We start from the raw sequence: 16,529 nt of genomic DNA, 5'->3' as shown, positions 1-16,529 counted from the left end.
CGACGTGTCATAACTTCTTCATTATAACTCGAATTTCGGCGTTCTTTATATGTACGGAACCCTTGTGACATATACTATAACTTGGTTAAGATTACTCCTTCTAAATAATCTTCCATAGAAAAGTCATTTTTGACGTTCATTGTCTCTAAATTGACTAGTCCGAATCTGCGGGCGTTACAGCAGAGCCCTTGGTTGGGGTCGAGCTGAAACTGTTTTGTAGGGATGAGCATTTGGACTAGGGAACCGGCCGGAACCGGAACCCAATGGAACCGGTCGGGCCAGGACCGAGATGATATTATTGTGGATTTTTGGAACTGGGAACCAGAATCGGTAGAACCGGCAAAAACCGGAACCGTATGTTGCTATATCTCGATGACCGGTTACAACATTGAAGACACGACAAGAACCGGTAGGAACTGGGAACCGGTAGAACTGGCGGTCCGATTCAGTTCTTAATTTCGGCCGACTTCGGTTCCCGGGCCAAGTCCGGTTCCATCTGGGTTGGTTCCTTTGCTCATCCCTACTATTTTGTGACAATTTTCTAACAAATGAGGTATTTAACCGAATTTTGGTCAGTTTTTTGGTACTTACAAAATTGACACTTCTCATTCTCTGTTCTGAATCTCTTTTGAGTCTTATCCAATCAAAAATTAGGGAGTAGCATCCAAATATTTTGATTTGAAAGTGAAATCACAATTCTCAAAATATCTAAGGGTGCGTTTGTTTCACTTGATTCTTAAGGAATTAAAAGGAATTGGAAACTAAAATTTGTTGGAGATCATGTTTGGGTTAGGGGTGTCGAACGGGTAAAATTTTTGGGTTTCGGGTAGAACGGGTATTTTCTTAAGAAAATAATACCCGATACCCGACCTATATTGTAATTCGGGTTTTCGGGTTTCGGGTATTCGGGTTTCAGGTCAGGTCGGGTAATTATCGGGTATACCCAAAAATTTCTTAAATGACACTTATTGATAATTTTTATTTTTTTATTTTTTTATTTTTACATGTTGGTTGGTTTAATAAAGAATTGGGTAGAAAAATACTTCATATAATTATCAAGTACATATATAATAACAATACAAACCATTATAATATGTTATGTACTTTTTAATTCCGATAGTGAGAAACTGAGAATTATGATGACGGTTCAAGACTTCAGCTTCAGCGTCGTATTCCCTTTGCAAGTTTGCGTTGACTGTCAAGCCGTCGTTCATAAGAAGGAAACGAAGGGTTTTGTTTTATTTGAAGTGTGCGTACGTGACTGCATTATATATTTGGTATTATTTAAAAAACGAATTCGGGTATACCCGAAAATATATATTCATACCTAAAACCCGACCTATATTATTATCGAGTTAACCTATTACCCGAATATTCATACCCGTTACCCGTCCTACCCGACCCATTATACCCAAATTCGGAACGGGTCGGGTGGGTAGAACGGGTTTCGGGTTTTTTCAACAGGCTTGTTTGGGTTACCAGAGGAATGGAATTAGATTTCCATAATTATCATTTAATTCCCCATTTGAAAGAATTGTAATTCCTCCATAGTGCATCAAGAATGTAAATTCCTTTCATTATCTTTATTTTAAATTACATATCATCATCCGGTTATCTATGAGATAAGTTAAATAAATAAATAATTATCATTTAATTCCCCTTTGTTTTACTTTTTGTTTTTTAATTATTTTTTTGCCTACGTGAATTTTTTTTTTGTCCCTCCTTTTACCACTTATGTTTGTTTTCTTGGAGAAAATGACAAAAGTCTTTAAATTACTTAAAACCAATTACTAGTAACCACTAATTTCAAAAAAATAAAGTTGACAAATTGTTTAGTTTTTCACTTTCATCTACATTTCTATTTGATAAACTTGTTTTTTTAATTTAAATTTTGTAGAATAGTTCAATAAAAAATGTTGTAATTAAATAAAACATCTTCATGTTTATTAAAAAATATAATTAGTTGTAAATATTATTAACGGCATTTCTGAGATATTACACCAAACAGAATACAGATTTCATTCCATGTCAACCAAACGCATTGCAGCTTCTAATACATTCAGATTCCAATTCCTTCAGATTCCAATTCTTTTGATAAATTTCATTCATTCTAAAAACATTCTACGAATCAAACGCTCCCTAAATGTATTTATTATCCCAAATTTCTAACAATATGTTTCGAGCTAACATCTTGTTAGTGTTTTTAATGTATCTTCTATTACAAAAAAAAAAAAAAAAAAAAAAAAAAAAAAAAAAAAAAAAAAAAAAAAGATTAACATAAAAATTAGTTACCATTTAAATAACTCGTCGCTAGTTTTTATTAGAGACCACAAGTCTATCTTAAAATTCATATTATTTAATTTATAATTTTTTTTTCAACTAGATTACATGATTACTAATAGCACCATTTAGTAGCAACAAAACAAGATAATGTTTAATACCAAAGTCAAAGTCATTACCATTGTAACAAACAGCATTAAAGCTGTTCTTTTCATAAATTAATGTGGAAACTTTATCATTTCCTCAAGGACGGGGACATTAAATCTTGCATAGATTTTGAACTCATTTTAAATTATTGGTTGTCAAAGAAATGATAATACTTAATTTTCAGATGTGGTACAAAATCAACAGCAAGCATCATTCATTTGCTAGTTTTTAAAGATAAAATTATTTATTTAAAAACTATTACTATTTACATCATTATACTTTTAAAACTTATTCGTATTTGCTTGATTCAAAATGCAAATGTTTTAGTTTCATGTCTTAATAAATCCTCCAGCAAAAGAAAGTTCATAAAAGGAACTTAATGGGTATGTGGTAAACAACAAAAGCAAAAATCTCATTTTAGCTTACAACAACTCAACAAGTTGACATTGTTTAACGAAGAGAATCAATAAGAAATCAAGTCAACAGGATGCATACCTTTTATAATACACTTCTCATTTTTCAATATTGAGTTCCCTAAATCCATATCTTTTGCATGCCCTTAAATGGAAATGTTTTACAAAAGAAACCCCGTGAAAGCAAAATTGATTCCAAAAATACTGTAACACCCCGAGTTCAGAAGTACAAGCTCAGGGTTCTAAGTGTAAAAAAAAAAAAAGGTCGACTCGGCGAGTTGATGGATAGACTCGGCGAGTCGGATCGCGATTCAGGACGCGTGTTAAGTGACCAACTCGGCGAGTTGGTGCTGAAGGGAGAAAAACCCTAATTCGGGGTTTGTGCCATATATAAAGCACATTATAGCCACCCTCAGCCTCTCTACCTTCCCTTTTAGTTCCAGAAAACCCTAATTTCGTGTGAGCTTCATTATTGGAAAGATTAGGGCTTAGAAGAGGAAATTGTGAAAGGAGCTTGAGAATTGGGAGCTAGCATCAAGAGGCTTGTAAAGATCTGAGATCTACATCAGATTTGTGTACATCTCTGAGGTAAGGAGCTCTTGCCTTAAGATTTTTCCTTTGTGGTTCATCCTTGGTGGTTGTCTTGGTGATTTTTTTTAGCTTGGTTTGGATTCATTTCGAGTTTAGAGGTTAGATCTGAAGTTGCAACTTGAGATCTAGGTTGTATTGGAGTCATAAGGGCAGAAAGCATCAGTCTTTGGGCTTGTTTGAGAGTGCCTTTGTCCCAAAACCATCTTGTAGCTTGGTTGGAGCTTGTTGAGCCTTGCATGCACGTAAAGTTGGAAACTTTACGTGTGAATCTGGCCCTAGGAGTCCAGATCTATGTATTGGAAGCAATGGAATGGCCTGTGATCGTCTGAATGAAGATGTCACGTGTGGACTCGGCAAGTCGGGCTTGATATCAGTCTTAAGTCGCATAGTAACCCGGCGAGTCACATGGGTGGACTCGGCGAGTTGTATGAAGATGGGCAGAAACTCGATGAGTTCGAAGAACAACTCGGTGAGTCTGTTCTTGGACTCGACGAGTCTGGTCGAGGAGTCCTAACCTTTTCTGGTTGAACGGTGAATCGACGGGTCGAGGGATGACTCGGTGAGTTGAGTCGCGTCATGGGAGTTTTCAGAGCATAGGGACTCGACGAGTCAGCGGGTTGACTCGGTGAATAGAGTCAGTCAGGAAGGTTGACTTTGACTGAGGACTTTGACTTTAACCAAGGGTTGACCAGTTGACTTCCAAAGGTATTTTGGTAATTATTGGTGTTAATTGGTTTTGGTTATTTGGTGATAACATGGCCTTATTTCTTCAAGTCGGCAGTTGCAGGTGAGTTATCCTCACTATATCGACAGGGTCTAAGGCACCAAGGCCGGCCCTTTATCGGATGGGAATTCGGGTAGTTGTTTGTTATGTTTATTGCTTGGCTATGTATGCATCCGGGTAGTTAGGATGATATATATATATATATATATATATATATATATATATATATATATATATATATATATATATATATATTAGAGACCTGGTTAAGGTCGGTATCTTGGTATATAGGATGATGCTATACTAGTGACCGATTAGGGTGTTGCTATGTTATGTGATCTGCTAGATCGGTTGATTAGTTGTGAATTGCTATATGATTATATGTTTATGTGCACATGGTTGTTGGACTGGGGTTGGGTTGAGGCAGGTCCTGCTTTGTCCTGTAGGCCAACATACCCAGGGCGGATCGGTTAGACCGAAGGCTCGGCGAGCTGTCCGGATAGGCTGAAGGCCCCAAGAGGGCGGACTAGACGTGCCGAGGCTCGGATAGTGGACCAGACAGACTGAAGGCCCGGTGCGGGCGGACCAGTCAAACTGTAGACTTGATATGCATGGTTGTTCTGTTTATGTTATGATATGATATGATATGTGTATGCTATTGTGGTTGGTATTTTGGGGGTAACTCACTAAGCTTTCGGGCTTACAGTTTCAGTGTATTGTTTCAGGTACTCTAGGAGACCATGGAAAGGTGAAGGCGTGACCGTATCGCTCCTCATCCTTATGTTATGATTTTTGGGACACTCTGATGGAAAATGATTTGAAAACATTTTGTAAACAATGCTATGTGGCTTCTAATTATGATTGAAAAAGTTTAAATTTGGTATGAATTTTATGGATGTTACAAATACAAATTTTGGTTCGGGTAATTAATGAAGAAAGCTTAGGTGTTATTTTTTTCTAAAGCAAAATATCTACAGTTTACGTACCATATTCATAGATCTCTGCAAGAGATAGATTAAACACCAATAGTTTGAAAAATAAGATTGTTTGTTTTTAACATTACAGACTGCTAAAATTAACTAAAATCAAATTAAATTGTTTTTTTTAACTTAAAAGAGTTTTCAATATTTTTATGATTTTATTATAGATAATTAACAAATTTAGATCAAATTTTATTTATTATTATATAAAAAGTAAAAATGAAAGACAAAAGTGCAAAAATTGTCCTTGTGATATGCATTTTTTCTGAGTTTTAGTTCAAACATTTTTTTGGTTTCGTGGTCCTTTTGGTCATATTTCTATGTGGATTTGGTCCCTCCGTTAGCTTTCCTGTTTTTCCCTGAAATTGTCCTTACGAAACTTTTTCCTAAAGATGGTCCCTAAAAAGAAAACATTGCACACAAAAGGCCCTTGTGACTAACTTTGTTAGAAGATTCTGTTAAGTTCTGTTAAATGATAAAAATACCCTTTGTTTTATGAACACAGATGTTCTCTCTCTCTCTCTCTCTCTCTCTCTCTCTCTCTCTCTCTCTTCTCTTTGGTTCACCATCCTAATTTCAACACCACCACCACCACACTCCGATCGTAGCAAATTTTTTTTTTTTTTTTTGTGGTTTGAGTTCTTGTTCTTTATCTATGGAAGTTCCAAGATTTGACCCTTTTTGTATGAAAAAGTTAAACCCACGAGCTTCTTTCATGTTAGGAATTTTAGCTCTTGCTTTTTAGCCATAAAAAACTCCTAAAATCTTTTTTAATATGATTTTTGCCATTTCCATGTTGGGAATTTGACTTTAATCCATTGAAAAATCATTAGAACCATCATCATCAATAAGCTTCACATCATTATCTCACATATCCAACGACTCCTCTCCAATCCCTGATCCACGCCCAAATCTTGAAATCATTAGCTTAAACAAACTCAGCTCAAACTTAGAGAAGCATTGATCTGATTTTGATTCCGATTAGAGAAGCTCTTATATGATTCTTAAAAATCGATAGTTTGTAGCTCAAACAAAACCCATAAATTGATTTGTAGGTTTGTGTTAATCGTGTTCAAACATGAACCTATAAATGAAATCAATTTATGGGCTTTATCTTCTCCGCCCATATCCTTTTGTCGGCATAACGATTCTGTCGTCATATCGACTTCCACCTTAACCCACAAACCTTGGATAGAAAAGGATATCACAGGTGCATACCCAGTTCAAAAGCAATATGTAACAAATACTTGTCATATCTTTTCAAAGAAATTGTTCTTTACTAGTTCCAAATGATTACACCTTTACATGTACCATTACAGCTTGTTCACACCATCGGGCACTATTGGATTTTGCTCAAAATTGTCAGACGATGGTAATTAAACTTAGGTATCAGATGTTTGTGTAGACAAAACTTTAGTAAATATGAATGTTGTGTAGTCAAGAACTGATTATGCCCAAAAAGTGTTCGATGAAATGTCATAACGAGATACAATTATTTGGACAAGTTTGGTCAATGGGTGTGCAACTATTTGCGAAAATGCCTGAAAGAAACTTCAAGAAGGGATCTTGATTTTCAACAACATGGAGCGGTTATGGGGGATACTTGATAGACCTTTTTAGTTGCGTTGGTGAAGTTAAAGATGCATTCAAAGTTGTTAAGAAAATGAGTATGTAACTTGAAAAACTTGTTGGCTTAGGTATCTAAGCCAATAACTGAATTAGTATATACTTTAATTATTAGCGAAGTCCTTTTAGATTGCTCTCAAACCTAGTAACTAAAAATGATGATTTTTTAAGGGAGAGATACTATTTATAAATTTATTATGTGATTAATAAATTAATTAGAAATCAAAATAAATGAATTTATTAATATGTTATGAAAATAATATGTTAATTAGAAATTGTATTATTAATTAATAATTGATCAGAAATTGGTTTAGAATTAATTTTGGGATTAATTGGATTAATTAAAAGTGCAAGGGTTAAAGTGCAATTGTTCAATAGTTGAACAAGAAAGAGTCCAGAACCTTCCTTGGAAGGGTTGAACGAATTCTAGGGTATTCTAAGGAATCTAAAATATTCCTTATAGATAAATAGGAAGCTGGATAATTACCAATTTAAATAAATATTATTTTATTCATTTTAGGGTTATCTAGGGTTTCCAAATTGTACTATATAAGGAATCCTTAAGGCTCCAATTTTCGGCCACTTCATTCTAGATAACCCAGGCCGAAAATTCTACCAGCCCTCTCTTCTCTCTTCAAATATTCTAGCTACTATGGTTGGGTGTGAACCATCAGAGGCACGACACTTGTGGTGCTCACTTCCAAAAGCTTTGAGGAAGGATTTTAGATTTGTTTACTATAACAAATCAAGAGGTATGTATATTTCTTTTGTGATTTCGGATTTCATTAAGTTTTGTAGTTTGATAGTTCATACTATGTTGCCTTTATGTGAAAGACATAAATCCTCATTAGGTTGCATCTGCCCTAATCATTTAAGTGTTAAATGTTTTTCCGCTTAGAGCATTGTTATGTAATCTACGTTTTCCATCAACGATATCAGATCCTATGGTTGTCTTTCATTTAATTGCACATAAGTAAAATGATTAAACAAAAATTTTCAGTTTTTTGCATCTCACGACGTGAGCAATTGATTCTCACGACGTGAGATCTGATCAATTCGGTTTTCTCGAGTCTACCTAATCTAATTTGCATGCCTTTTATTTGGTAATTATTTGTTTGTATACCTACCAAATCCGAATTTGTTGCATATTTGATAATTAAATAAAAGCCTACAAATTAGGAGATAAATCTTTGATTTGATTAATTCTTGAATTGTTTGATATAATTAATTTTTTTAAAATGTCTAATTGATTAATTTAGATATTGATTAACTCTAGTAATTAATGTCAAATCCCTAGTGTTTTTAAAATGTTTAAAAAACACCTATTACTATAAATATGATTAATTGTTTAATATATATATATATATATATATATATATATATATATATATATATATATATATAAGAATAAGTCAGTTAAATCGTTATTACGCCTCATTCACGAAGTCATACTATAAGGGGAGTTTAAGGAAGCGGCCTATAAAATGACCGACTTTGAGTATCTATTCTTACCCACCGCTCTCTTGTATAGTGGAGGGTTGTTAGCCGAACGGATTTGATAGGACATAATTTCATTAATAAATATAATGCGATAAAAGTAACTAAACCTTTTATAAAATCTCACTCTTAGTTACTTTAGGAAAAATGTGAAAAGTATGTTAATCCATAAAATTGCACATTATACTTTATAGTAGTTAGTGGAGCATGTGTGGTTAACCAGCACACTAATAGTGACTATAAAGAGTAATAGCGGGCATCTCGAAAATTATCATTGATTAATGGAGCGTGTGTGGTTAACCGGCACATTAAAATGAGATGATAAATAACATCGAGAGTGTCAACCATATTTATATGGTTATTCACATCTTATTTGTGATCCTCGGTATCCCAATCACAAATAGTAGACCATAATCTGAGATTAAACATGCCATTTATAGATTCAATGAATCTAAAAAATATAGGAATTTGATATTTCGAAATTGGTACATTGCTTTATTTACCTTTATAAATTTGAAATCAGATTACGACATCCCTCTTATTAGTTGTAAATTGTTATTTTGGATCCTAATCTTAATTGTTTATTATGGGTTAAATATTAATGACAATTGTCATCTAACTAAAACTACCTTCTTTCTCTATAATTGTCATCTAACTAAAACTACCTTCTTTCTTTATAAATTTTGAGCAATACATCAATCCTATGGTGTACATGCAAACCTTAATAGCTTTTGGATCTAGTTTGTCTAATGAACATGCAATTGAATATCCAAAGCTATAAACCCTAGATCTAACATATAATAAACTGAATTGGGGTTTAGAGAATTACCTTTGATTGTTATATTGCAATAACAATCCATTCCTTGCTTTGATTTGCTTCAGAAAGCTTAGTGCCTCAAGTGCTGCACCTCTAATGGAGTCACAAACACCACTAAGAAACTTGGATGAAGAGGAGAAGAGAGGAGGCCGCCCAAAATGTCTAGAAACCCTAATCTAATAGTTCACACCGTTTTTGGGGCAATAAGGGTCCTTTATATACTTAGGCAATTAGGGTTTTCAACTAGGAAACCCTAATTTGACTGCTTAGGCCCTAAGCAACCCATGGATACCTTTCTTTAGAGTCATGGACGAAATCTTATGGGCTTCCCCATAAATTCCGTCCACTCCACTCTATGGAGTCCATTAGCCCACTCTTGTAATTATCTTATAATTACAATTGCAGTCCCTTAAGTTTAATTAATCTCTTTTAGCCACTAAATTAATTCTTAATTAATTCTTGACTAATATTAATTAAACAATATGATTTCTCCTTTAATATATTATTCTCATAATATATTAATAAATCATAATTAAACATTTCTCTCCTTAATTCATCCTACATATTGCTATGGTGAAGGCAACCCAAAAGGACCATGCTCATAATTGGGTCAAGTACATACCAAAATAGTTATGGACTTAGACACTAATCCAACAGTCTCCCACTTGGATAAGTCTAATAACTATGTTCCGTATGACTTCAGAACCCGATCAACAATCGTAGCTTTCAAAAGCCGTTGTCAACTCTGATCTTATCAGATAGTGTGTCCTTTAGATAAGGAATCATATATTCCTCCATTCTCAAGATATCGTATAGACATAAGACATGGATTTAAATCATTCTCTCTATATAGTTTCCCGACTTCTGATTAATGATGACTGACAACAGACTACAATTGAACATATAAATTTAGTCCCGGCTTAGCCAAGCGCTTAGGTGTCATCACTAAATCATCGAGGGGCCCACAGATATCGCCTTTATCCCACTTTGGGTAAAAGGAATGGATAAACCTCAACTCAAATGCTCGCTTGCATTTACTGATCGAATCACACACAACAATAAGTTTTTTAACACCAAGTTACTGGTGCGTTTACTTATTATCAATGTGCAACCGACCAACAAATGACAACTCACACGTCTTGGTTTCAAGAATATACAATATTATCGTTTCACTAATCACTCGTGATAAATCCATGAAGTGATCCAAGTGAGCGTGGGTTTAATCCAATACTCTAATCTTATCAAAGCACTCATGAACTCTGCAGATAACTTGTGCCATGTCTAAACACTTCAAACAATCTACAAACAGATTCATGACAATCTTTCTTCATACCTACTTCCAACGTATGACCGACTGTGGATGTTTGAATAACCTAGTTATTCTGGAAGTCAAAACATGCAAACCGAAACATAACAATAATACTTAATCCTATATGGCCCCAAACTTGTGAGAGTAAATAAAACACTTCTATTTATCCACCATATTGATTACTCATTATTTATCATCTAATGTTTCGGATAATCAACTCATTACTTGAATAACAACAATTGTCCCATGCTCCAAGCATGCACACTTTGTTTCCTATGGTCCATGCTTTGTGAAATAGATCAATTGAAAAACTTTTCCAATGATGCTCATTTCACAGTTCCCAATCCTTATCATTTGTGTAAGAACACAAGGTTCTTGCCACTACTAGAATATGCTAGATTCTAACATTTTACGCAACGATCCTTTCGCAAAGTCATAGCACAAAAGTCACCAAGACTTGGCCAAATGAAATTACAAAGGACTCTATCGGAAATTGTTACAAGACAATTCCATAGGCGTGAAGTCTCACATTCAAAGTACATTCCTTTGAACATCCTTCTTGTATAAACTTTTCTAATCTAGACATAGACTCTCAATACCCAACTCCCAATATGGAAACATTTCCATATTTTCCATATGAAAACTCATTCTAAATAGAGTCTTATTTATTCAAAATAATGTCAACATGGTCCATCCAATACTATACTTCCAACTACTCACAAGCAACAAATCTTTGGCGAACCTTAGATCGTCCTTTGATAGTTGTTTAATTATTTTAGCCAAAATCGTTCTAGTCCTTTTTCCCTCTTAATGCGCTAAGAATTTGGAAAATTTTAGAATGATCAAACATTATAGCATATGCAATCGATCCTATACCCGAAGCGTATGGGACACGATGCATAATGTCTTACATAAAAATATGATACTTTATAAATCTTCTGCCATAATATTTTATGTGTCACGTTCTCACAATTCGAACTATGAAGAGGGATGCCGTAATCATAATCGAAATTTGAGAACACACTATGTATCCTTTGACTATATTTATTAAAATTTCTCAATCTAAGCTTTAGATTTTGAGACGAAGTATAATATTCTCTCCCTTAATTATAGCAAAACAACTTTTCAACCCATGCAACTTTGCAAATTGAATCTTTGTTTTTCTATAATTAATATTGCTAACATGAAATACTTGCCATAATAATCATACAAGCATAACACTTATGTTCCCATTATCATGATGATTATTATCATATAAGCATAACACTTATGCTCCCACTAGCTTTGACATGTATTCAGAAAACAGCTGAACTTCCAGAAACAATGCCTATTGAATTTCTGAAGTTCATATTTCTAATACCGGATGCTTCGATAAGCATTTATCTAAGCTTTTTAAACTTATACACCTTTGACTTAGATAACTCATATGTGTGTCTAAGCAATCCAGAACTTATATCTATAAGTCCCAAATGTTAAACTAACTGTCAAATCTCACAATCCGAACTATGGAAAGGGATGCCGTAACCATAATCGAATTTGAGAATACAATTTTCACAATTTCTATCTTCTTAAAATCTCTCTTAGTGAAATCATTTCCTCACAGTCATTTTCATGAAGGAGGGAATCTTATGACACTTAGATTTTATGGTGTATGAGTTCCTATCCATGTGAATTTGCCAAAACCAAAGTTTGCGACAAATCGAATCTCATATGAACTGAACTTCCTTAATCTTTCCTTATGGTAACACGAGTGCCCACCATGTCTTCCAAATAGTTTAGCAACTTATCCTTACATATCAATGTACTTTCCATCGATCAAGGTGCTTTGTCTTTATACATTTAAATGAGAACTCATAGAACTCACATGCATAATTAACTCAATTGGAAAGGCATAGAAACAAAATAATGTCAACACGATAGGTTGTAAACCTCAAGTCGTGTGCTAGTGATGATCGATAAGGTTTATTCTTGATTTGTTCTTGAAACCTTTTTCAAGATCATTAAAACTCCCACTGATCTCTTGACATATATGATTCTCTTTGTCAAGAAACATTTGTTGACAATCAAATATTCAAGAGTTAGTGCAGTTATTATCAAGACAAAAACACTTTACAAATTGGTCCTAGTTGGTCTTTGTCTTATCCAAGACATCACAACTTACCAATTTCAAATGTACAAGAGTAAGAACTTTTCTTATTCTACATTTGATAGGTGTTACAAACCTACTTAAGACTTTTTCACTCAAGTCGCAATCTTGACTCTAAGACTTGATATTGGAACGAAGTATGATTGACTTTTTGATTTTAACCATTTCTACAATTCTTGATTCCTTTTCTTAGACATGCAATTTCACTAAGACTCACTTAGAGGATCAATTGAGACATGGTTCTTAATCATTAAGACCTATCATACAACAAAATAAAAGGTATTCTCCCTTCTTCTTAGAATAGACAAACTTTTATCTTTCTGCTTACTTGATTCTTCTTTATTCGTTCTGCTATTCATTGAAACTATTTCAATTAATTCAGAATTACACTTATTCTTATAATTATAATCATATTTACTAAACTTTAGTAAATCATGATGAATAATTTTTATCACTCATGTGGTGGACTAAATCAACGCACAACCTAGTGTACTTGATTTCCTAGTCCTTCACTTGACACTTTGTCAAAGAATTAGTCTAATTTCCAAATATGAAATTTCTCATTCATCATTCAACCAAGTTGTATGATTCCAAGTTTCTATCCAATTGAAACTTGGGCAATGAGAAACTCTCCCTATTTGGTAAATTCTCGACATTTCCACAAATAACATAATTAAGAATCAAATCCATTATTGCTAATAATAGAAACCTTCAAACATCAATTTTTCATACACTCCATTGCAAGGATAAATAAATAAGATAAAATCAAAATTTATTTTATTGCGGAAAAACTTGTCCTTACAATGCAATTCAACTGAAAAACTATGTTATTACATATTTCTTAGCAATCTACCCTAACTCTAAAGTAGCAGCTCAAAAATCCGATCTTTGAATCCATGCGATCGAAATCCATTTCTTCGTGATCAGATTCAACAGCTTCTTCATTAAGCTTCCTTTCTTTTCTTCGATCCTGCAAAACATCAAAATGTAATCGTATCACATCATGTATTAAGAATCAAAAATAGGAACTTACAGAGTTAGTTAATGGGTTTTACCTGAAGCAGAGCCATACGTCTTGACTCTCTCATCTCTTATATCTCTCAGGTAAATAGCGCAGCTTCGTCTCCAATGCCCCTTCTCTTGGAAATAAAAGAAAATGGACTCCTTTGGCACAGCACACCATACAATCACAAACTTAGTTCTTTCTGGACTTCCAATGTTGCCAGTGTCCATTGAAGTTTGGGAGTTTGATTCACTAGACAAATTTGCTTGACCAGCACGCCAAATCATTGCTAATTCAGCAGCTATAAGCAAATAGGTGAGATCAATGAGGGTCACGTCGTGATCCATCATATAGTACTCTCTAACGAACTCACTATATGATTTAGGAAGTGACTGAAGAATCCAGTCAACATCCAATTCACTTGAAATCTCGACACCCAACATGCTTAACCTATCAATGTGTGACTTCATCTCTAAGACGTATGCACACACAGGTTTCCCATCTTCGTGTTTACTTGCCAAAAGGGCTTGAGTGAGCTTGAACTTTTCAAGCCTTCAAACATGTGGGTCAGGGAGAACAATTTGAGGAGGTGAAGGAAGTGAAGCATGACTCTCATTTCCTTGATCGTATCTCGGAACGTCATCTTCATTTGGAAATCTTGTTCCAAAGGATTTGGGAAGACCATTGTAAGATTCAGACATCTATAAAACGGGAGAAAATTCAATTTAAGTTGATTGAGTCCTTAATAAAACACCCAAATGAGTTATTAAGGCTAGGATCCAACACAATATTCTACAACCTAGAAAAGGGATGTCGTAATCTATTTGTGGAATATTTGAAGGTATGTAAATGACGGTTTACCAATTTCCACCATGAAAAACGAAAAGGAAGTTTATGTTTTAAATGAATTGAAACTCCTAGATCTTTTGAGATTCATTGAACTTTTCAATGACATGTTTAATCTCAATTATGCCCTACTATTTGTGACTGGGATGCCGAGGATCACAAAAAAAAAGTTAACAATGTCATCGAGCCACCCTTCACCACCAATGTCATCCCCAAATTAGTGTGCCGGTTAACCACACACGCTCCACTAACGTTTGACAAGGGTACGAAGTGTAATTCCATGGATTTGCATACAATTTCACATTTTGCCTAAAGTAACTATGATTTGGGAATTTGTATAAGCATTTAGTTACTTTGTACTTCATTATACTTATAATGGAAGGTTTCTGTCCTATCCTACCCGTTCGGCTAACGACCCTCCACTAGTCAAGAGTGCGGTGGGTAAGAGTGGATACCCATTCAATCGCCATTTTATAGGCAATTTCCTTAAACAACCCTTATAGACCAACTTCGTGAATGAGGCCTACTAACGGTAAGGCTGGCTGTTTACTCATACATATATATATATATATATATATATATATATATATATATATATAATATTAGACTTTTAATGTTATATATAGTATAGGGTGTATTTTACACTTTTAAAATACTAGGTGGTTTAACTTAGTAAATTATACTTTTTAATTTAATTAAATGTAAACCAAAACTTTATGGGTTTATTAAATCTCTTTTAATTATACAATTTAATTAATTAATAAAACCATAAGGGTGTGATTTGAACTTTTCAAGTTACCAGGGTTTTAAGAATTTAACATTTCAAAATTAAACTTTTAATCAACTTTTAAATTCCAAAACTTGAGGGCAAGGTTTGAAACATTTTAAAACATTAGGGTTTAACTTATTTAAATTTCAAAAACAAAACTTTTAAGTTCAAATTTAAACTATAAAACCAAAAGGGAGTAATTTGAAACTTTTCCAAACTTTATCAACAATATTCTAGATCACAAAATTCAAATAAGGCAATCAACAATTAATTGGTGGTTATCTAATTTGACCTAGTCCAATTCTTGCAAGATAATTCACCAAATAATTCAAATAATTAAATTTAATCATATAAGGAAGTAATTATTCAACTAATATGAAGATGTATTTAAATTTGGCAAAGATAATCACCTAGTATCATAAAAAACTGATTTATATCAATAAAAGACGTTTTGGTAACTATCCCACAGCCAAAGAAGCACAAAATCCCGAAATTAGCTCTTTCTTACCAGCTGACTCGTCGAGTCAGGTATGGACTCGTTAAGTTCACATGGACTCGGCGAGTCTAGCCCCCAGAAACCCTAAATTTCAATTTTAAAGCAAGAATAAACCATAATTGCATCAAATACATCAAACAAACAACCCTAGGCTCTGATACCACTGATGGGTTTTGAGCAATACATCAATCCTATGGTGTACATGCAAACCTTAATAGCTTTTGGATCTAGTTTGTCTAATGAAAATGCAATTGAATATCCAAAGCTATAAACCCTAGATCTAACATATAATAAACTGAATTAGGGTTTAGAGAATTACCGTTGATTGTTATATTGCAATAACAATCAATTCCTTGCTTTGATTTGCTTCAGAAAGCTTAGTGCCTCAAGTGCTGCACCTCTAATGGAGTCACAAACACCACTAAGCAACTTGGATGAATAGGAGAAGAGAGGAGGCTGCCCAAAACGTCTAGAAACCCTAATCTAAGAGTTCACACCATTTTTGGGGCCATAAGGGTCCTTTATATACTTAGGCAATTAGGGTTTTCAACTAGGAAACCCTAATTTGACTGCTTAGGCCCTAAGCAGCCCACGGATCCCTTTCTTTAGAGTCATGGACGAAATCTTATGGGCTTCCCCATAAATTTCGTCCACTCCACTCTATGGAGTCCATTAGCCCACTTTTGCAATTATCTTATAATTACAATTCCAGTCCCTTAAGTTTAATTAATCTCTTTTAGTCACTAAATTAATTCTTAATTAATTCTTGAATAATATTAATTAAACAATATGATTTCTCCTTTAATATATTATTCTCATAATATATTAATAAATCATAATTAAACATTTCTCTCCTTAATTCATCATACATATTGCTATGGTGAA

Source organism: Lactuca serriola, chromosome 2 (assembly GCF_051521515.1).
Source record: "Lactuca serriola cultivar US96UC23 chromosome 2, Lser_US96UC23_V15, whole genome shotgun sequence".
Classification (NCBI taxonomy): Eukaryota; Viridiplantae; Streptophyta; class Magnoliopsida; order Asterales; family Asteraceae; genus Lactuca; species Lactuca serriola.
The sequence above is the reverse complement of the archived record's forward strand: the minus strand, read 5'-3'. Positions refer to the sequence as shown.